Genomic DNA, 23,707 nt, shown 5'->3' with positions numbered 1-23,707 from the left:
TTCCTACAAGACATAATAAAAAAATGTGCACTAGTAGTTGAGGTCTGAAACTATCGGTAATGGGCATATCGATAGTGAGCAACAGTGGTTGTCGTACTACCGATAATCAATCAAATATTTTCGATAAAGTTAATATATGCAAAAGCGGTAATAATTAACGGAAGAATCAGGTTTTTCATATACGAGCAGGCAATAATATTTATGTAAAGAAATTTAGCTTATTTGCTTAAATCTGAGGAATTAATAATACTTTTAGTTTAGTTTTAAATATCCATACGAATTTCCAGGTGCGTTCCAAAGTAGCCAGTAGTTTTAAAAGATATCCTCATTTATCACTCTCTACTGGCTCGTTCAGTAATACTTGCTCTGGCTACTATTAATTAATATTCCTATAATTTCTTCTCATGCACACCCCGCTTCAAAATTATGAACACACTATTATTTTTTTTTTTATAAAGATATAGTTCATACTACAACAAAAACTATATAACGCATCATAGAACAAAATTTTTCAAACTTCCAAAACAAAAAAAAAATTAAATTTTTGTACCAATGTCTGAAATTTTTCGGAGTATGCAGTTTTATAGCCCATTGAATTTTAGTGGAAATTTAGCGATGAACTGCAAGTTTCAAGTGACTATGAAATACCATTGATTTTTGACAATTATTGGTCACCTAAATGCTTTGCCTTTTCTTCCATACAAATCACATACCCGATTTTTTTATGGCAGAAAACGCCTGGCACTAGCAATAAAACAAAGCATCGCAAATTTATATAAAAGTTGGAAAAATTCATCCAATTTCCATCTAAATTCTGAACTTTATAATCTGAAGTTTTAGAAAATTTTCGGGTACTTACTAATGTGGTTCACGAAATTTTAAGTAGGATAAAATCGCCATAGGTAACATTTTCCTAAAACTTTAGATTAAAAAGCTTAAAGTTTAGATGGAAATGTTATAAAATTTTTATAAAGTTTGAAAGTCTGATGATTTTATATGGTTTTGTCTGAAGAATGAACAATGTTAGAAAAAAAAGTAAAAAAAAAAAAATATATAAAAAAAATATATAAAAAAAATATATAAAAAAAATATAAAAAATATTAAAAATACAAAAAACATTAAAAAAAAATTATCGCCAATTGTAACATTGTACTCGTAAGTATCAAAAAAAAAAAAAAAATATCATCTCAGTTACATTATGGATAATATAATTGAACGAGCGCAAAAGAGGCGTATTCCTGTTGCTGTTAAGCCCCTTAATTTCTCTGATCCGATGCCATCCTATTTACTATGATTAGGCTAGGTGAAGTGGTTGTCCTTCGACGCACCTGGGGCCAGTTAGTGGCCCCTTGGGATACAACCGGAACTATCCTATCCTTACTCTACTTGGTCCTCTTTAAAAGATTGTGCATCATTTAAAAAGCTGGCTATAGTAGTTCGTTTCAGATTCACCACATCCGTAATGCTATCCGGATCTATTTACTATTCGCGCTGTAATCTTATGCGTCTAGGTAGGCAGATAGGTGAAATGGTTGAAGTACTAGACCGGCTCCCCCAAAGTAGCACTAAATCGATGTTTTTATACCATTATGAGACCCCCACCGGGCAGATATCTACAGCCAAACAGAGATGTTGATGTAACCGTGACCTTAATTCTTTGGCTGCCAAACCCGGACATTTACAGAGAAAGTGCTCAACACTTCACCTCTTTATTCAACAGCCTTTCTGCGTGAGGTTCAGCTTTTCCGATCGTTCAATGACAGACAAGCGCAGCTAAAAATTTGGAAATTGAATGACGTGGAGTTCTTAGGACTATTTGCGTTCTGCGTCTATTGTACCAGGGCCAAAGGGTTTTCGAAATAACGCTCAAAGAAATGGAGCTCCATCTGATCTGCGCTTTCCTGTTAAATATTGAAAATAAAATGAGCCTGCACCTGCAATCTCCTAAAGTAGAGGAGGTGTTCTTTTGTTTTTGACCTGTTTGTATTTGATCTTGTCTGTGGATTGATTAGCCTTCTTGAGCATGAATATTTTCTTGTGCCTCTTAGATTTTTGCGTTCGCATTTACTTTTTATGTGCTTTTTACTAGTTTTTAGTTTCGTGAATTTTAAAGTAATTAAATATTGAGTTTTCTCTACACAGAAATATTCACGAATAGTCTCTCGAACCTTACGTTGGGTTGTGTTCTTGTTTTTTTTTTCTCTATTGTTCATATTTAATCCATTAACGGATCTATCTTGTACATAACCTCCGCAAAAATTCTGTACTCTGTTCTTTAAGATTGTAATGTCATGGGCTGAATAAATTGAAGTTAATTAAACTGAATTGTAAATATGAACAGAAAACAGTATTAGGAACAAATATTGAGTATAAATAATAATGAGTTATCGAATACTATCGATGGTGCTCCATCTGCTTGTCGTTGGTTTTGTCACGATAGTGAAATCGGAAGTTTCAGAGCTCTATTCTGCACCACTGTGGGTCTCTAAGTTTTCATTTCTGGCAAGCATTGTCCAAATTTACTTCTTTATTGCTCTTGCAATTACAACTGTCGCTTAACTAGTTCATCAACAGCGCTCGCATAACATTAGAAACTAATTAAAACTTAGGCAATTATTTGATGGCTTCTAGCTAAGTTTTGTGCTACTCGTGTTTTATTTTATTTTATCTCCAATTCGTACTGCATTATTCATGTACTTTATTTTGGTTTCTATTTTGGCTGATATGTTTCTAATTTTTGTAATTTCCTTCTCTGCTGGTCGCACTGTTGTTCCACTTTCTAGAGTAAGTAATTATCAAAGTTGACTCTCGCGTGTTCTAGTTATTTAAGGGAAGCTGCAAGCGGCATAGTGGGCAAACAGCAGCTGAGGCAACAATTAAAAATGTCGCTCAAACATAAAAAAAAAAAAAAATAAAACAACAAGTTAGAAACATTTGTGGCAATGACGGTTGTTACCCCTAAAGCAAATTTACGATTGGAAGTTCTGCGTGCATATGAACATTTTGCCAACACTGAAAAAGAAGGCAATACGTAGTACGAGGGTTGTTGCTTAGGTTTTGAGGTAGATATGTGAAATAAATATTTATTTTATTATGGAATTGTAAATTCCAAAACGTGGAATTTGAATGCCGCAACCGCTTGAACGTTAACCACTTATTTTAATTTTTATTTGTGGGAATACAAATAAATCATAGGGCGAAAAATAAGATTTGCAATTTTTGGCTCATCACAAAAAGTCGATGCATGGTGAAAATAATTCAAAAGGTGTGACCAAGTTCAAACCGTCAACCAGCTGTTAGCGAATTTGAAGGAATTAGCTGAATGCTTGACGTCACCGGAGTCATGACAGCAATTTGACTGATATTTTGTTGGTGATATACGTGAAAAATCAACACAGCCGCCACTCCTGCTGCTTCGTTGCCCTCTGAACAATGACTGATTGGACGAGTGTGTGAATACGTGTGGCAGCCGAAGTTGCTCGCACAATTTCGTTTCTCACCATAGCAGATGGACCAAACATTCCAATCTGTCATCTTTGAGACGGAGAAAGTTGATCAGCACACTGTTATTAGTTGAATACACATCGAACATGATTCAATTATAGAAGGTTAGGTAAGTAAACAGCTTTCTCGCTCCCTCTTGACATATCGGCTCCCTTATTTGAAAACGTGTTGCTTCTTTACAAAAAAAAGTACCTATTTCACAAAAAAATTTTTGAATTGTAGTAAAAACTAAACTTTTGGTGCAAATTATTTGGTCGGCAACACCGTTTCCACTTTGACGCTTTGTTTTGTTATTATTCGTTGAAAATCTTTTATCTGTTTGTAAACATTCAAGTAAGTATAATAATAAAAGCTAATTATTTTGTAAATTAATGTCGTTTTTCACTATTTAGGTCGATTATGTCTTACATATGGTGATAGTCGATTATTTGGAGTCGGCTTTCTGCTGCAGAAAACCACCGGTTTGTGAATTTTCATACATGTAAGTCCAGATCAGACATTTGTAAAAATTCTTATTAAACTTTTTCATTCATAGGTTTTTATAGCAGCGTTTTTGCAAATATAACAGAGACCACCTTACATACAATACATAAACTACAGTTAGTAAGTTCTTTTAGAATATTTGCTAATAAATAAAAAGTTTTTATTTGTAGGACTTCACAGACGAGCAATTGCTGCGAAAGGTGTGTGTTGAAGAGCTAGGTGGCCCAACTATTGTGGTTTTTAGAAACGAAAGCACGTATGCGCGTATTTCTACCATTGTCTCATGCGGTGCTACGGACAATTTCATAGGAGACATGGAGCGTGTTGTGTATGATGGTGCAAATACGTGTTTAACATGTGACGGTTATTATGTGCCTAGTACTGCTACCTCTGAAATGAATTTGACTTCCGAACAGGCTGTCCACGTCGATACCTTACCCCGTCTAGAACAATATGCTGTACATAGATGTATGCGCAACACCTACACGAGCAAGTCCTCGCGCTTTAAGTCTACAATTACAGATAAGTTGTAATGATATATTTGTGAGTTATTTTTAAGTTTTTGCTTTACAGGTTTTTGATTTCTGCCTGAAGTAAGTGCAGCGTTCCAACACCTATACGAGCAAGTGCACCCACATTCCTCATATTTCCACTCTGATTCATTTCTGAGACACGTGGTATTGATATACGTAAATTTACAAACCATCACAATTACTAAAAGTGGATTATATTACCAATATCTAAAATTTTTCGATGTATTAGTTTTAGTTTATATTAATACATTTTCCTATTAATATTAGGGACGCAAAGTATATTAAGGTAGACAAATTTTAAACTATAAACTAGTAAATTTGTAATTTTTATTGCAAACTATTTTAACTCTTCTAATTTCAATTTTTTTCTTATATTTAGAAATGATCGACTGAACTTCTGCTTTCGCAATGTCTTTACGGTAACATACTACATGTATCTAATATATATGTATTGTTATGTACGAAATAAGAAAAAAAATTAAACTTTCTGTTTCATCTCATTCCTGTCGATTAAGTAAAGCGTTTTTCAATAGGTGCGCTTCAACTTTTTTCTGATAGGGTGGGCGAACGACGCAATATTTTTTATTTTTCGCTTGTCATTTGTAAACTTCATTAGTATACATTAAATGTATATGTTCAAACTCGATAATAAAAAAAGAATTAGTTAAAAAAGTCAAACCGTTTGTGTTTTATTCAAAAAAAAAAGTTGAAGCGCTCTTACTGAAAAACGCTTTATATTTTGACCTTTGGTGTATTAAAAGACTTGTACTACCTCATGGAAATAAGTATATGTGCATGACAATTTATGTGAAAAAAATATATTTCAAATGAAATAAAATTTATTGACTTATTTTTTACTTATAAATCTAATCAAAACAATTAAAAAACAATAACAAAAACTTCATTTTTTTTTTTAACTTACAAAAATAAAAAATAAAATGAAAAAGTTTATTAGGAAATAATTATATGTGCATTTCACAATTTTGTCGCATATCTTGCCGAAGTTAAATGATTTCAACTTATTTTTTTTAATTTAATAATTAATATGGTTGCCTTTGGCTGAAATAACTTTGTTTAAGCGAGTGGGCATTGAGTCGGCCAATTTTTCTAGTGTGGATTTGCTAATTTTTGCCCACTCAGCGACCACAGCATCCTTGAGGTGCACAATGGACTCAAACTGACGTCCATTTTTGTAAACCTTGGCAGAAAGTATGCCCCAAAGGTCCTCTATTGGATTAAGGTCAGGACTTAATGCTGGCCACTCTAAAACATCAATATTTCGTGATGAAAAAAACATTTTGGACAAGTTTGCAGTATGTATTGGAGCATTGTCCTGCTGAAAAGTCCACTTGTCAGGATAAAATGTTTCCGAATAATCAATGAGCTCTTGGTCAAGAAGCTGTATGTACATTTCCGCGTTGGTTCTTGTCGGAATAAAGCATATTCGGGACTTTCCGGCATATCCAAAGGCAGCCCATACCATTAACGACCCTCCACCGAAGTTGCGTTTGTGACGGGTTTGTCGGGGCAGTCTTTTATCTTGCCAATACTTGTGGCAGCCATCTGGACCGTCTAAATTAAATTTTTTCTCGTCGGAAAAAACCACATTTCGGAACTCGTGAGTCCAAAATTTGTATATTTCCGCGAATGCCAAGCGGGCCTTAAGGTGACGTGGTAGTAGCTTTGGTACAGGCTCTCGCAAAGCATATGACAGATTCTTATTTTCGCAAATTATTTGGTTGACTCGTCTCCTGGAAACGTTGAGGTTCAGATGGCTGCAAATTTCGCTGCAGGACATCTCTTTTTGGGCAGCAAGACGCCAAATCTCAATTTTGGAGCGTTCTTTAAGAGACGTTGGTCGGCCGCTGCGCTTGCTTTTACCATAACTGGATGCATTTTTGCAAAAGTTTGCTATGGTGTTGATGTAACGATCTACGCGGGAAGAAATTTCTGCAATTGTTTTGCCACTTTCTCTCATTCCCAGGATCAAACCACGCTCTTCAGCGGTCAAATGGGTCCCACGTGGCATTCTACAGTTCAATTCAACAACAATATGACAATTTCTAATTGCTCACGCTTTTAATTAATTACTTACGTGATTAATAATTAAAAAAAAAGTAAAAAGAACTGCCAAAATATTTTAATGTGATCGCGATCGCTGCCAAATACCCACTAATGTCATATTGCACATATACTTATTTCCTATGAAGTGTGCTATGATGACACACAAAACTATGATAACGGTACCGCGAATGGTGACGAAGAAGAATTTTACAGTAATATTCTTGCAGTAGGCTCAATTGTGTATACCAAAAATAAATAAAAAATAAATGTACCGTTAATTTTAGTAGAGATACAGAAAAAAAAATTTGTGCACATATACTTATTTCCATGAGGTATTGTAGTAAATTAAACACATTCAATTCCTTTATTATGACTATTTTTTGTTCTCTTCCACAAAATATACTCAAATCTATTGCAAGATTATATATATATATATATATATATATATATAATTGGCGCGTACACGAGCTCTTCCTCCTAGTTGTGGTGTGCGTCTTGATGTTATTCCACAAATGGAGGGACCTACAGTTTCAAGCCGACTCCGAACGGCAGAAAAAAAAACACATACATAAGTAACATCACATAGTTCTGCGTGCTCTTGTGTCAGATAAACATCGAAAATATTCTAAATAAATATTACATTTGTTTTAAGAAAAAACTATAATTTTTCTGTCATTTTGTTTTAATGTAGATTAAATAACCAATATACTTGTTTTTCTCTTAGTACAGGACTAATTAGTTACTTTACGTACTTTTTTACTACCTTTAGGCAAGAAGGGGAAAACATTTTTCCCTTTTTCCCATCCTTCGTAAATGCAGCCCTAAAATAAGGGAGTGTCAAAGCGCCCTTGTCACTACTTACCTAACCTTCTATAATTGAATCATGCACATCGAAAATGTTCACGATTTTAATTTTTTGACCACAACCTAACATTCGTATGACAAACAATTCTGAGTACGATTAACCTGAAAAGAGGTCAGACTTTACCATGGAATTGTCCGATTTGACTTATTCACACTGGTGCTACCGTATCTTAAAACTTATTAGCAACCCTCGTAATGCAGAGTTGGGTTAATATTTTTTTTACAAGATTACTGTTTTAATAGCGTGAAAGCAAAGTTAGCGAAAGTACTTTTTACAAGTAAAAAATATTTATTTTTATTTTAAAATGAGTTTTCACATTTTAATTAGATACGAATGTGTGTATTTTATGTTAGCGGACCCCAAATGCTCTTGGAGAGCAGATAGAGCGTCGAGTAGCGATTATGTTCACTTTCATTCCGATTACAGCTTTTCTCCGTCAAGCTTCCCTTTTATCTGGGGGTGTGTATTGTTGGTTGCACTGAGGCGTGTTCGGATTGTCGCAGCAATAAAAAATTGTACGAGTTAAGGAATAGTCATCTGGTATGCTTGCCCAACCACTATTAATTCGTATCCCTACGATTTCTTCCCATAAGTACATTGTATAAATAAACGTAAAAAAACAAATTAGAAATAAAAAAAAAACAACGGTATTTTGTGATCACTTGAAACTATAAAATGGCGTCCCAAAAATATTCTAAAAATTCTGTTTCAAAAGTTACAATTTTTCGATTTTTTTTAGAAAATTTGAAACTTTGCGTTATATGGTTTTAGTTATACTAAGAATCATATTTTATAAAAAGAAGTAGTGGTCGTAGGGTACGAATTAATAGTATTTAAGGGAAGTACTGTACGCATATTTAAAATACTATAGGCCTATCTAACGTCTAGCAAAGCGCGACCAATATGGTTTCTCACTTCTTGATTCAAAACCAGAAGCAATATTGTACTACAGATTGCCGTGTTTCGGGTATATACAGATTTAGTTCTCCAGCTGAAACAATATTTTCCAGCGTCACGTTAAGGAAGCCACACGATAACACGTAGGCTTTCATTGGTATCAAAGAGCTCGGAGAGGTTTTTTCCACTTCTAACGCAGCTTATAATTTTGAATATGATCTTTGTATGCTCCTATTATGACATTTCACTAAAGGGGTGATGAACCAGGTGTATAAAGTTCGGTTGCGCCCGATTGCAGGCACTTCTGCATCATATTTCCTTTAGTCTTTCTTTGGTTCGGTTCCTTATCACGATACAAAATGCTATCAGTGCGGCAGATACATCGTAACAGAGAGGCAAGCACGAACGCCTATAATTATTTCTATTCTATTCATAAAAATAAAGGACAATTTATTTGATTTTTAATGCCCATTGTATAGGCTGATTTGCATTGTAAATTCCCTTAGCTTCTATAATAAAAAATGCTGAAATACAGGGTGGCTGATGAATTTTGCTACATTAACAAACTCAAATAACTTGTTTTGTAGTGTATGGAATTCATTTATTTTTTTTTTCAAGCTGAAGGTCATTACATTTTATTAAATGTAGCTTAACTAGTTTTAAAAATAATTGAATTTAAATGCCTCCCATGCTCGTTGACACAAGTGCGGCATCTTAGTAAAAAGTTGTTCATTGCTGCTTTGAGAGTTGCGACAGGAATAGCCGCAATTGTTGCCCGAATGGATTGTTTTAGTTCATCCAAATTTGTTGGCTTTGTTTTATAAACTTCTTGTTTACATAAACCCCACAAGAAAAAGTCAGATGCAGTAAGGTCAGGCGACCTGGGGGGCCAACGAAATTCGGAGTTTCTTGAAATCAGTTTATTGGGAAATTTTCGTCGCAACTCTGTCATAACAGTCTGGGCTATGTGAGACGTTGCCCCATCTTGTTGAAACCACACAGAGTTGAAAGGAATTCTCTTTCGGCGTAGTTCTGGATAGAAAAATTCTTTCAGCATTTTCAAATAACGGTCTCCAGTAACCGTAACGGTGTGACCATTTTCTTCAAAAAAATAAGGCCCGACAATACAGCGTGAAGAAACCGCACACCACACTGCCACGCGAAGAGGATGCAATTCCGTCTCGTGGAGTATCTGTGGGTTAGAAGTACTCCATATTCGACAATTCTGTTTGTTCACATTGCCGTTTAAATCGAAATGGGCCTCATCAGACATGAAAAGGCAGTTTAACATGTTTTGGTCTTCTTCCACCATTTGCAGGATCTTCTGGCAAAATTCCAAGCGAATCGGCAAGTCTGCTGCATTCAGTTTGTTAACCATTTGCATTTTGTAGGGAAATAAGTCTAAATCTTTGTGCATTATTGTGTGCAAAGACTGTCGGCTGACACCAAGTTGAGCAGATAAGCTTCTTGTTGAAACCCTTGGATTGCTTTGTATAGCTGCAGCTACAGCAGCGATCGTTTCCTCCGTCCGAACTGGTGGGTTTCGATGATAAGGCCTTCTTGCGACTGTTCCTTGCTCAGCAAAATTATTCACCAGTCTCATTATGGTCCATCTGCTCGGGAGATCGCCGCCAAACATCCGCCTGTACTCTGTCTGTACCAAAACTACGGACTCCAGTGCGTGATAGCGGCGGACTATCCAAATTCTTGTTTGCGTGTCCCAGTTATCCATTTTAATAAATTTTAAATATCAATCTGCAAATTAAAACAAAAATGGAACAGATAACTTAAAAAGAAAAAAAGTTATTCAATTTTTTTTTTGGTAGCGGCTTTCATCAGCCACCCTGTATATTTATGGGCGACACCTAACCAGTTCCATTTCGTTCCGATTGTGCGTACATGTATGCTATGGTACGTACATGTGTGCTCAAAATAACAGTAGTGATCCCTTGAAGAGTAAACATTGATTGGCTTGAATTAAAATAACAAATCCTTATTAAATTTTTAAAGTGCAAATTGGAAATGGAATAATTCAAATTCCATGTGAAAGAGAGGAGACTTTAATATTTTTCGTTTACAAAATCTTTTATTCGTATTTATGCATTGATTGATTGATAAAGACTTTAAAAAATATTATAGATCTGAGTAAACCTTGCTCTAGTGATCAGTGACAACCTGCTATTCAAATAAAAAAGAAGTTTGCTATCCAGGAAGAAGAAATCATGATTGGCTCGGCTGCTGTGCAAAAATGATGGCTTCTGCAAATTGAACTCCAAAATCGGAAACAAAAGGTGGTAGAGAAAAGCAAGAGGAAACATACTTAAAGACCAGCCGGTGCTTCATTTAACCCAACAATGTTTCCAGAACAGACATTTACGCTGCCGCTACTTTGGCATATATCTGGTTTATTGGTTCAGGGAGAATATGGGAACAAATCAATTGGCGAAATAGGAAAATGAATAGGAAGTAATGGAAACAGCCAATCTACCGCATGCTGAATAGTATCTATTGCTAAGAATGGATCTATCAGGAAGATAAGAAGACAGGTAGAGAGCACATTAAACCGATCTTAAACAACCCCAGAAATAGTTTGCTCTCCTTTTCACCGCATACAACCTCAATTGCCACTGGGGTCCAAAGTCCGCTCAATGTCTTCAATTCGTTAGTATTTGGGACAACGATAAAGGAATGTTGTTATCGATATTTGAAGCAAATGGCTGGTCGGTTCTGAATTACGCTGCGCCCGTTTGGTCGCCTGGAACTAGTGATCCGCAGTGGACAAAGTTTCAGACCAATCCGAAAACTAACATCAGCTGAATACTAACGTCAGATCAGCCACAGGATGCCTCCTGATACCTCCCTCGTAACATCTTCACAGTGAGGCTACCATGCTCCCAGTTAAGTAGCATAGTAATATGCTCAGTACCCAAAGTTTATCGCCGCAGGAACCATCTCTGCAGGCACTTGCTGGAGGCTGAGCTATCTCCTAGGCGAGTCAGGAGACATATTTTCGACTAAACTGATTCAGGATCACACACAACTGCAACTACTGGATGAGGCAGTTTACGGCCAAACACTAAAATAGATTCATTGGGAGCCTCTTACCACCTTCCTTAACTTCCGACCACCAAATGCCGTCATCGGGGTCCAACCTCCACCCATCTCAGACGAAGATCTTTAGCTGTTTCGTGAGGCCGGCGTAACTTTGGTTCAATTACGTTCTGAATATTTTAGCAAGTTAAACTCTTACCTATCTTGAATTGGCCATGACCTACACAATATATGTCGAGTATGTGAAGGTACCACGCACCATACTATCCACTTATTCAGATACCTTCTTAAACCCACTCACCTAACACTCGTCTCCTTTAGGACCCAACCCATCGATAGTGCATGTTTCATGGGTCTACCGTTGGACGAGATAGACGATCACGATTGGTGACTTCTCCGTACTGGCAGGGCTGGATCAACTGCTATTCTACTTTGAATTGGAGGAACGTGTATTCTACTTTCGATTAAGTAGATAATTGAAAAGTGAAGTCTTCTCTCGTCAAACGGAAATACTCTTTTTTAAGTTCTTCATTGTGCTTATATGATGAAAACATGCCTTGTGAGAGTCCTTGAAATGTTCGTGTCAAAGATTCTGGGGAAAGTTGTATGGATACTTAAGTATTGTCAACAGCGTGGATTGAAGAACTGTTAGAGCTTTACTTACTTACAACTTAGACACAACAGTCGCTGGAGTGCTGTCTAAATCATGGCAAGCGAATGTATAAAAACGATTCAGCTGGTGGTATCAGAGGAAGAGGACGTCCGTTGGAAATCTCAAGTGGAGAAATATTGGACTTCACTTGGTCTATCTCTTATCCCTTAGACTAATTCGCTTATGCGAAAACGGCGCCAATAAAGAAGAGAGAAGTCAATAAATGAGTTACAGTTTTCTTTCTAAGTGGAACACAAATAAAAGTAAAATTTGTTTTTTTTTTTTTAATATTTTCCTTCCATACACATTTGAATTACATACCGCTGCTATTATTTCGCACGTAGCTGTTTGCACTATGCACATAAATTTATGTATTTTCAAATGCCAACTTGCTTCGTGCTCATAAATTCCACAGCAAAGCGAGCTAACTTCTCATAAATCTAATTAATTTGTATCATTAATTAAATGCGGCAGTCTGTGCTGTAATTAATGCTGAAGAAATATTGCTTGCCGACGCTTCTGAATCTGTATTATTATTATTAAATTGCGCATTTAAACAAAAATAAACATAAAGAAATACGGTTGGGTATTGAAGAAGAGGCATCAAAGGACATACAAATGCCTATTGACTAAAAAGTAATATTTCACATTGTTGATGCATACATTATTTTTCATTCATAAATTGAAACCTGATAGGTATAATAATTTATCACTCATACTGATGCTCGAACGATATTTATTCCTAGATTCCAGCCTTTAGTTATGGCAAACTGCGTTTGGTAGTCACCCGAAATGATTGTTTAAACTTCGTTCTTAAAATTTTAAAATTTGTTGTTATTAACCTCAAATGGAGTCAGCATCAAATAAATGACTGATTTTTAGCCTACCATAATTAGCACTGGTATGATATTTAGGGCCTTTTCGTTAGTCTCCATTCCCCTGCTATGTAAAATTATATTTGAGGTGCTTGTTGGAGTCTCTTATTACCACACAAAAAAGAGTCACCATTAATAAATGGATTGTGTGTTCTTACTGAAGTAATTCCATAATTCTAAATTATTTTATTTTATTTTTTTTTCTTTTCAGGTAAGAAATCTCGAGCTTAAGGATGCCTTTCATTTACTACATTTCTGTAAGTGTATACAAAATATTAGCGCAAAATTAATCATCCGATTTCGCCTTTGGATAACTTTTGTACTAAATAAAAAAATTATTTTGAGTGCTGTAAGTCTTTAGTTGGACTATTACGACGCAATCCATTGCTTGGCTGTTTGTGTACTGCAAGGTCACAATCTTCCGCTAGGCGATAATTTTGCGCCACCTTATACTTTTAATTATGGTGAGTATATTCTCTGAGTATTCTCAAGCTAACTATAAGTAGTGCAGCGAAGACCTCACCTGATGTAGGTTTCATTACATGAAAAATATAATATATTGACTGGATTTCAACATATCACACATATTTTCATTTTTTTGAACTTTGCTTGAAATATATTTTAAAAATAATGCATATTTACAGTTGTTAGCAGATAAATACTCGTAAGGGATTTCTTATCGTAACCAATTTCGTTAGGTGCAATTAAAGGTAGGTTTGTCTTGTTTCGGTCCATTCTTATCTTTAACCCGGCGAGTACGCCAGGTGCTTGAAGGGAATGTAATGGAGTTGTGAATTTTGTCTGAGCTCTCAGGCCATATGGCCCATTGCACTTAAGGCCAACAGAGATGATTGTTCCGCCGCAAAATTCCAAAATTTTTTTTATGAATCTTAGCTGTTTGTCGAAGAAAAGAAAATTTGATTCGGCCAGGGTTTGACACAGAGTTCGGCAGAGAAAATGGTCTGCACTATCCTTACCCTCCAAGCGAGATGTACCCAGTGCATCGTCCATTATGTCTATGAGGAGTTGCCTGATCAGCAGCCAACTTCCTTGGCCAGGCGCCCGTTCTGCCACTCCCTTCTGCAGCTATCAAAGTCACGGTTAGCAAACGGGTTACTCTAACCCACAAGCGAGCTTGGCAGCCTGAGAGAGGCTGCAGTTAGACAAAACTGATGTTACCTGTCATATCCGAACGAGTGTCGCAGTTCCTCCTGTCAGTAAGCAGAGTGGACTATAGGAGGCTGGTTGGACTGATGACGGGCCACGTTCTATGGGCAAATCATATGGAAAAGACAGTGCACTTTGTCCAGCATGTGGAGAGAAGGATGAGACGGCGGACCACTTTCTGTGCGTCTGCCCCCCGCCTTCGCTCGCATCAGGCTTGAGGTCTTTGGCACTGATGTGTTAAGAAGCGACCACCTTGGCTCCTTGGCACCACAGGATATACTCGAATTTCTTCAGAGGTCGAGAGATTTCAAGAAAATTAAAAAGGGAACTCGAGTGCAGTACAATGGACTTAATTGTGTCTGAGTGCTGTACTTGCTAGTCTGTCCCGACGAAAAAGAAACAAAAAGTCTATGATAATTGCTGAAGCACATTTTGGTCGCCCTTATGAGCCACCACTGTACTTATATAATTTTACCAGCAGTTCGCAAAGCACAAAGTCGCTTTTACGGTCCGGTTCACTTGATCTAGTATTACAAAGGTTTCTGATAATTAAAGTGGAGACTGCACTCCAAAATAAACTTGCATCAAAATATTATTCCAGTATTTCGCAGCAGTAAAACCTCATCAGCTATGATGGTGTGCTTGGCCAAAAACTTATTCACATTTTTTTTTTTTAATTTTATTATTTCAAGTTTAATAGTTTGTGCTGCCAACTTGTTCATAAATGAATTCACAAATGCCAAGGATTTGTACAAATTCTCCAGACAGCCTAATGAAATTTCAGACCAGGCCGTTTTGATGATTCGAATTAAAGCATTTTTGTCTTCAAATTGTTACCCATTTTCATAAACCTTACGAGCAAGCCATCCCCATATATTTCAATAATACTCAGATCTGGGGAATACGGTGGTCATGCTAAAGTTTCAACGGTTTTGTACGCAATTCAAATTTTTACTACACTGGAAGTGTGTACAGGTGCATTATCCTGTTGAAAGATCAAATTAACAAGTTCAAATCTTTCACGAATCTTGGGAGAAGATGATTCCAATAGAGCTTTACAGCTGTTTCCCGTCATTTCGTAGTCTTCAATCTTCACTTTGAACACGTCATAGTACGATATTGCTCCCCATGCCATAACACCACGTTCACGGCTGTGATGTCGACTCAAGTACCTTTGCTCCTTGCTTAACATCATGACTTATGATATATAGGGTGGGCCATGTAAAATTTGTTTTTTGAATCGGCTATAAAAAAAACGAATCAATATTTTTTCAACCTTTTTTTTTATTTTGAAAATTGAATATTGCCATTTATGAATAAAAAATAATATCGTTCAAATGACTGCCACGACTGGCTTTACAGTAGGCCATTCGATCAATCCAATTTTTAAGCACATTTTCGATTGTTTCTGCTCCAATTTCATGAATGGCAACTTCGATTTCATGTTTTAAAGCATCAATCGTCTCTAGATGGTTTGCAAGGCATTTGTCCTTAACGGCTCCCGACAAAAAATAGTCCAACGGGCTTAAATCACAGCTCCGAGGCGGCCAATTGATATCGGAATTTCAGCTGATTATTCAGTTTTCAAAAACGGTAGCCAAAAGTTCGAGTGTAACTTTGGCAATGTGACAAGTTGCACCGTCCTGTTGAAACCAAATGTCGTCCATGTCATCCTCTTCAATTTTTGGAAACGAAAACTCGTTGAGCATGTCACGGTATTGCTCGCCATTTACTGTAACCGCGGAAGAAGAAGAAGACTCACCACTTTGGAAATAGGTTTCCAATATTTCCCAATTTCGTTCAAGCGTATAGCGTCCCATTTCGTAAATTTCAAACCTTTAAGTAAATTATGAACACATTTGACATGTCATTTGTGTTACTATTCTCAAAAAAATAGATGTTTCAAAAAGCAAACGCTATATGGCCCACCCTGTAGTAATTGTATCCATCCGACCCATCCAGATTGAACTTCTTTTCGGCACTAAATACTACGTTTTTCTATTATCCGGTATCGTTATTTGTAACAGAACTCCAAGCCACGTGTGCTTCGCGAAATTTAAAGGTATTTTTTTTTAGAATTTTTTAAGCTTTAGATGTGGCGCTCTTAGAATGGCCCTTCGAACGGTGGATTTGCTGGCTGCAATATTTGCGATTCTTTAATTTTTGCTGATGTAATCCTAAGGATTTTGTGGATTTCCTTCGGTGTCAAAGCCATCGCTGTTCTACCTTTGTAGTTCTTGCCACAGGAGGAACCTTGTTTTACGGGAAAATCCAACACGTTTGGACTACGACCAACCTTTTCGGCAATTTGGCGATTTGCAGGTTCCTCTGAGGCCACGATATCGGTTTTTCCTTTTCGCGATCTGTAAAACCATTCTGCTTTCCTATTTGATTAGAATTAAGAAGTTTTCGACCAAACATAATGAGCACTTAAAAAATATACCTTTTCACAGCTTTATCGCGCAAATAATACAAAAACCGATGAAATAGGTGATTATTCTAGCCAGTGCTGTGAGTGCTTCATTGTCACGGCGTGCAAGATTTCCTTCTTACCTTGGTTGGCCTCACTAGACGCACCTCATCTAGCATAGAAAGTTGTGTTTACTTACTTTTACTGAAGAACTCGCACACCATATATGTATGTATGTATACACATATGTATAAATATTACAGCAAAAGGTAGCCAAAGAAATGGAAATCGAAATTTTCGTTCAAATGTTTATTACTAGCGACTGAGCAACACACCTGCTTCATGAGTACATACGGCGTCCTGCGAAAATGAATTTAATTTTTCAAATAGGTCATTCCAGCCGAAAAAGTAAACAAACATTTGAAAATTTTCGCAACGACCCATTGCCTTAGTTTACGCCGCACTTTTGCATCGAATTCATATCGTATAAAAAGAAATTGCGTAACAGTATTTTGGAAGCTCATTGGTAGTCGTCAGCGTAAAAAAATTTGTATTACAAAATATGTAATTTTAATCAGGATTAGTAGTAAGGTTTGCAACAAGTCAAGTATCCAATTAACAAAACGAACTTATAACCGAATTTTTTCATGTGGCTGAGCTGCTACACATTTTTGCTTATGAATTAAAATTTCAAAGATTTCTATAATTTCACATCTCAATAATATTCCTGTAGAACTGTACGCGTAAAACTTTTCTTGTAGTTGTTTGTTTTATTATTTTTTCCTTCTTTTATTAGTTGTTTTTGGTACTCAGTTTCTGTTTTTATGCAACGCTCCACTCTGGTGGCGTGTTCCAAACTTGATACTATTGCTTGTTATGCGCGATGTTTCGCTTGTTTAGAAAACATGTAAGAGACTTTCATACTCCACTTTGTGTAGTTGCATTCTTTTTTTTCGGTTACATATTTTACGCTTGACTTCACTTGGTGGCGGCAAGTACGCGAAATCCTTGCGAAATGTGCGCGCAGTAAAAAGTTTTTTCTCCATACATTTCTCTATTGCCGCTGGCAAATAGTTTAAGGTTTATGCTAACTTTTACAATTTTTTTTAGTTTGTTGCTCAATACAAGGGAAATTATATGTAAGCACATGTGATATGATAAAATATGCTACAAGTTTTTAATGTTTTATGAACATTTTTGATACACAGTTGAGGTAGATAAACAACTTCTAAGCGAAGTACGAGAAAACTTAGGCGACTAGCAAAATTGTAGCTGTCAGAGCTTATCGTATGGGTTGTTGTGTATATACAGGATAACCCGGAAAGTCGTCCTAAATACTCAATGACATTATTATTTAGCTAATTTCTGATTAACTTGGTTATTTGGCGTGGCGTGCAAAAGGGTGCCATTTTTGAGATATTCAATTTTAATGGCTATGTAAAAAAAAATTTTTTTTTGGTTGTGCGCCCAGTTTTTTTTGTAAGGGTGCGAGTTATGTCTGGTTTTAATATGGAAAGTGGTTGTGAAAACTTGCACTTGTAGTAATGTAGGCTTAACGAAAAATAAAAAAAGGGGTTAACAAATATTTGGGGAAAATAAAGTTTTAGTTTGCGAAAAAATAAATCCATTATTTGCGCCAAGGGTTTAAAACTGTTTTATGGTCTGGTCACACCCACGGTTTTCTTTTGCCTGTTATTCTTTCTTCCTTTTTCCACTCATATTCCCTCAAGGGATGAGTAGGCGGGTGTAACATTTGGCGGCAAGGCATGACAAACATGTTCACGGAAGGCTCGAAGTTGGACGGAAGCTCAAATTCAGGCTTCCGGACCACTGTAGTGTTTTCCAAGCGGAGCTAGCCGAAATTAAGGAAGCAGTGGATTGGTTGTTCACTTCTGTAATTACCGTTAAGGAAGTAAATATTTACTCCGATAGCCAAGCGGCAATTAGGGCATTGGGCTCATTGTTTGTGCGTTCGAGATTGGTCGGTGAAGGTCTGGCTTCGCTCTCGATTGCATCGATATCAGGCTCATTTGGGTTCCCGGTCACAGCGGCATAGATGGAAACTGCTGGGTTGGTAAGCTGGCTATACAAGGAACTTTGGAGACGGTTTCGCGCAAAATGAGAGAATTGGGGTTCCCCTAAGAACCTGTGGTCTGCTCCTGGAAAGATGGGCCCCCAGCCAACTTAGCGAGCGCTGGGCTAGTGCGCAAACGTGTAAGGTCGCGAGATCCTTCTGCCTACAGGTAGATCGGGGACGCTCCTAAGGCTAACAAAACCCCAGCTCTTGAATTTGGTGGGTATCCTTACCGGACATTGTCTGTTAGGTGTCCATGCTGTGTGACTGGGAATTGACTCAATTCTGTTCTGCAGAAGCTGTCTTGAGGACGAGGTGGAATCATTTCAACACCTTCTTCTCAGCTGCCTTGCTCTCGTCTAGCAAAGATTTAGACATCTGTGCTCTCACTTTTTTGCTATGCCTGCGGATATAGCGGGTTTAAGTATCATACATCTGGTGCAGTTCATCAGCAGCTAGATGCAGCTAATTACGAACGTAAGTCAGCCACCGTCGGCGTCGTCGTAAGTGCATGGTAATCATCCCTAATCCCAAGGCTCATTCCATATACCGAGAAAATAATTCTTTTTTTCCAACCTAATATAAATTAAATCTGAGTTAACTATCTAAGCATTTAGCCGCAGATAAGCCTTAAAGCTTCGCAGTAATTATCGCATTATTCAAAATTTTTCATTAACCTACTAGTAGAGTTTATCGCTGAAAATATTTTGAATTTAGACACACGAAAATTCTCGGAACTCTTCCGGAAGCACATGGGGATCTAGATTGCACTGTGCCACAATTATGTTAGGAATATAATTTTTTTACACGAATTCCAGAAAGATGTGAATGAGATAATGTTAAGGACCTTGATACAGGATCAGTGGCTATTTTCACCGAAGGATGAAGGCTAAATAATAAATTCGGTAGTGGCATCCGTTCAGAAGTGCTGCAGCTGAACTTACTATGTTGTTCAATAACTTTCGTGTTTCGATAAGAAAAACTTAAGTTTTATGGTTTGAAATACATTTTATTATTCAGCGGACGCCGTAGCCGATTGGGTTGGTGCGTGATTACCATTCGGAATTCACAGAGAAATCGTTGGTTCGAATCGCGGTGAAAGCAAAATTAATAAAAACATTTTTCTAATAGCGGTCGCCCCTCGGCAGGCAATGGCAAACCTCCAAGTGTATTTCTGCCATGAAAAAGCTCCCCATAAAAATATCTGCCGTTCGGAGTCGGCTTGAAACTGTAGGTCCCTCCATTTGTGGAACAACATCAACACGCACACCATAAATAGGAGGAGGAGCTCGGCCAAGCACCTAACAGAAGTGTACGCGCCAATTATTTATTTTTTTTATAGTGTCCCTGAAAATCATTACACTTGTTCCAAGGAGATTCCAATTTATGAATTCCATCCCTGAAGTGAGAATCTGGAAGGGCTGCAAAATACGCTTTCGCTTTAATTCATGGATTTTAGCCATAGTCTTGAAGAAAAATCCTGCGTTGTGGGTCAGAGTATCGTCTGTTGCAGCACAACCAACCACTATCTACTCATAAAGTCAATGTGCCGTTAAATCTCTACAGTGCAATAATTCTTCTTCTAAAGTAGCAACTGAATGTAGGGATATACTTAATAGGCTATGTAAGCGGGGCACCCCGAAAGTTGTCTGGCTTCCTAGATACCGGAGACATGCTTGGAAATCAATAAATTCTGCCCAATATGTGGAATGGCAAGCACCGTAACCTAACCTAACCTAACCTAGTAGAACTGGTGTATGTTGAATATAACGAAATTATGAGATAATGGAATAAATAAATAATAAAATAATAAAATAAAATATGATAAACTACGAGTACTGATTTTTTGGAATTTCATCTAATGATTAGCCGTTATCCAAACGATAAAATCTCATAATTTTAGTTTTCATAAGTTAATTTCAACCAGGACTATGAAATCTCCCAATAGGAGTAGCGACTTGGCCTAGCACCTAACACAATGGACCCAATAATGGTAGGCCCATATGCTTGTGCATCCCCCTCGCCAGTAGCCGTATCTAGGTGTTTACGCCCAAACGCCCGAAAACACCCGCCCGAATCCACACGCCCGAATGTATATTTCCCCGAATTGACAGTTTCCCGAATTTTTTTGCCCGAACGTCTTCGCCCGAACCCATTTGCCCGAATCCTTTTACCCGAAAAGAAAAAAAAATTTAAAATAATTAAGAATTAGTATACACTTGAAGTACATGCAAGAAAAGAACAAAAGAGTGCTATTCCTTTATTTATTCATAACAAATGTTGTCAAAATTCTTGTGTCAAATTCATCAGTCAGTCATTCGTTCTTAATTATTCATAAAAATGGAAGAAATTGAGGAAGTGGGACAACTTGTCGGAAAAAAATTAATAATCGGAGGATACATTTATGTCAGATCCAAACCGTCGAAAAATAATCAATTCTATTGGGACTGTCAATTGGTTCGAAGAAAAGAATGCAAAGCGCGGGCAATTACATTGCAGACAGTTTCTGAGTTAATAGTTTTAAAAGGCCCTAAAAAATCTCCTCATGAACATCCGCCCAATCAGGATACAGCGAAAGCGGAATTAGTGAAGGTTAATTTAAAACGAGTCGCGGAAGATCATCCGGAATGCCCTCCAGCACAAGTACAAAGTTTTGTTTATTTCTATTTTTGTTATATTTTTTCCCTCTTTTGGTTTTTTATACTCCCTTTATATTTGCTACATGTGGTTTAATTTTCAACAGATTTTACGCGATAATCTCTCTACTTTGAAACCTGGTGTTTTGGCCAAACTACCAGAGCGTGAAAATCTTAAGAAATCTTTGAGACGAGAAAGAAGACGTGCACTGCCCCCAAATCCAAAAAGTTTGGAGGAAATAGACGAGTTACCTCAGCGTTATCAAAAAACATTGGCAAACGATCGCTTCCTTTTTTATGATTCTCGGGACGATGAGAATTTTGGTGAAGGTCGCGTATTCGCTTTTACAACTCGCAATAATTTGGAACGTCTTGCTAACAGTGACTCCTGGTTTCTCGATGGCACCTTTAAAGTTTCACCTTCCATTTTTACTCAAATATTCACCGTCATTGGCAAAGTGATAAAGCCCAGCAATCAAGGAGAAGAGCCAACCGTCATTGCTTTCCCTTTTGTGTTTGCTCTATTATCGTCGAAGGAAACTAAACAATATGAGGCAGTTTTGAGAGCAATAGATTCTGCAGCTTTATCAACTGGAATACACGGTTGTAGACCCCAGAGAATTGTTTCCGATTTTGAAATACCTATTATAAATGCTTGTCGTTTAGTGTACTCGGAGACTACAATAAGATGTTGCTTTTTTCATCTTGGACAGGCGATGTACAGAAAAATACAGAACGAAGGATTACAAATTAACTACAACGACCCCAACGACGACACGATACGAAAACAAACTCACATGATTTTAAGTCTGGCATTTGTTCCTCCGTCTGATGTCATTGATGCTTTTGAGGAATTGTCAGATGAAGTTTCGGACGATTTATTGGAGGTTTTAGATTACTTTGACCGCACGTACGTTCGCGGACGAAGAGATCAAGGTCGACGTCGTGCTGTGCCACCCCGCTACCCTCCCGAATTGTGGAATCAGTATGAAGCTACCCTCCAAGGACTTCATCGGACAAATAACGTAAGCGAAGGGTGGCACAACCGCTTTCGGTTGATGGTGAATAAAAACCATCCAGATTTATATGCATTTTTGACGCAAATACAGAAAGAACAACAAGACACTGAAACGAGCCTCACAGAGCTGAGTCTTGGACGCAAAGTTAGAGCGACACCACGTCAAACCTGGATATCACTCCAAAAACGATTACGCACAATAACGGAAGAATACCAAAGATATAAAGAAGAAAACAAAATTTTGGAATACTTAACTAATTTAGCATACAACATTCAAATATCCTAAATTCACACAATTCAATTTCTTTCACACCATGCCATATAATTAAAACTTGTTTACAAAATTTTGAATTTTAATTATTTATTAACATTTTTATATAAAATGTATTTTTATTTTTTCGGGCATTTTTCGGGCATTTTTCGGGAAAATTAATAAGATTCGGGCATTCGTATTCGGGCAAATTTATTCGGGTAAATTATTTTCGGGTGATTGGGTTTCGGGTGAATGTCCATTCGGGCATGTGTTTTCGGGATTTTGACCTGGAATCGTATCTAGGCAAACTAACCTAACCTACGCAAATAAATATACTGTTAAAACCATAACCAAAGATAAATATTGTCATTAAAGCTGCCAGAATTCTATTATGCTAGCCGTTATGAAAACCAAGTATTTCATTTGCTTGCTTTTTTCTTGCTCCAGCCTTTAGTTTCTTTGTCAAAAAGTTTTTCTGTGCTTGCTTTATTATTCTAATATTTTTTACACGACTGTATATATCTACAATACGATACAATTAGCTACTCACTTATATACCTTTGAATGAGAAAGAAGCTGCTTTAGTTGTATGGGGTGGCCTATGTGTCGATACAGTCTATGTTACTAATACGCCATGTACGTCTTATGTTACTTACATACTCATCCTATTGTACACATTAAAGTTTGACACGAATATAAGAACTGTATTATTTTCATCAAATATATTATTTACATGCCAACCGAATGCTATGCTTTGCGATTATGTTGATTATTCGGATTACTTCTGATGTAAAGAGCGTTCTAGTTCTGTTGCTTTGCTTAGATACTAATGCCAGGAAATGTGTATTTTTTATTGATATACTTAAAGTACTGGTCACAAACTTGTTTGTGATAGTTATGACTTCACTAGTATATGTACGTATGTGCTTATCCACACATAAGTAGTGCCTTAATGACAGCAATGAAAACTACAAATCGATCGAACTTTTGCTTCGGTTTCGGCCATGTTCAGCTAGAAAATTTCAGTTCCTCTACGACCCAAAATAAGCGGAACTTTTCTTCAAATTTGTTTGCTCAAAAATTGTTTACATTTTTAGTTTTTGTAACAATTTTCGGATATTTTTTCGATTCAAAACCCACATTTTGTTTAATTTGCTTTGAAATATCATCTGCTTTTCCATCGATGTGCCGATAGCTAGGTCACAATACTGATGAGCTATTGTTT

At 36.9% G+C, this 23,707-nt stretch overlaps 1 long non-coding RNA gene across 3 annotated transcripts; it reads left to right on the top strand.

Moving 5' to 3' along the window:
• The first annotated feature begins 3,628 nt into the window (after positions 1-3,628).
• Positions 3,629-4,860, top strand: LOC129244614 (uncharacterized). Of its 3 annotated transcripts, none has more exons than XR_008582376.1 (5): positions 3,629-3,837; positions 3,897-3,985; positions 4,040-4,103; positions 4,145-4,513; positions 4,561-4,860. It is a non-coding gene; the product is annotated as an uncharacterized LOC129244614 (long non-coding RNA). The 3 variants fall into 3 exon arrangements; XR_008582374.1 differs by having other exon boundaries at positions 4,040-4,107; positions 4,158-4,513; XR_008582375.1 differs by having other exon boundaries at positions 4,040-4,107.
• The last annotated feature ends 18,847 nt before the right edge of the window (positions 4,861-23,707 follow it).

Source organism: Anastrepha obliqua, chromosome 1 (genome assembly GCF_027943255.1).
Source record: "Anastrepha obliqua isolate idAnaObli1 chromosome 1, idAnaObli1_1.0, whole genome shotgun sequence".
NCBI classification, from domain to species: Eukaryota; Metazoa; Arthropoda; class Insecta; order Diptera; family Tephritidae; genus Anastrepha; species Anastrepha obliqua.
Note: the sequence above shows the minus strand (reverse complement) of the source record. Positions and strands in the feature narration are given on the sequence as shown.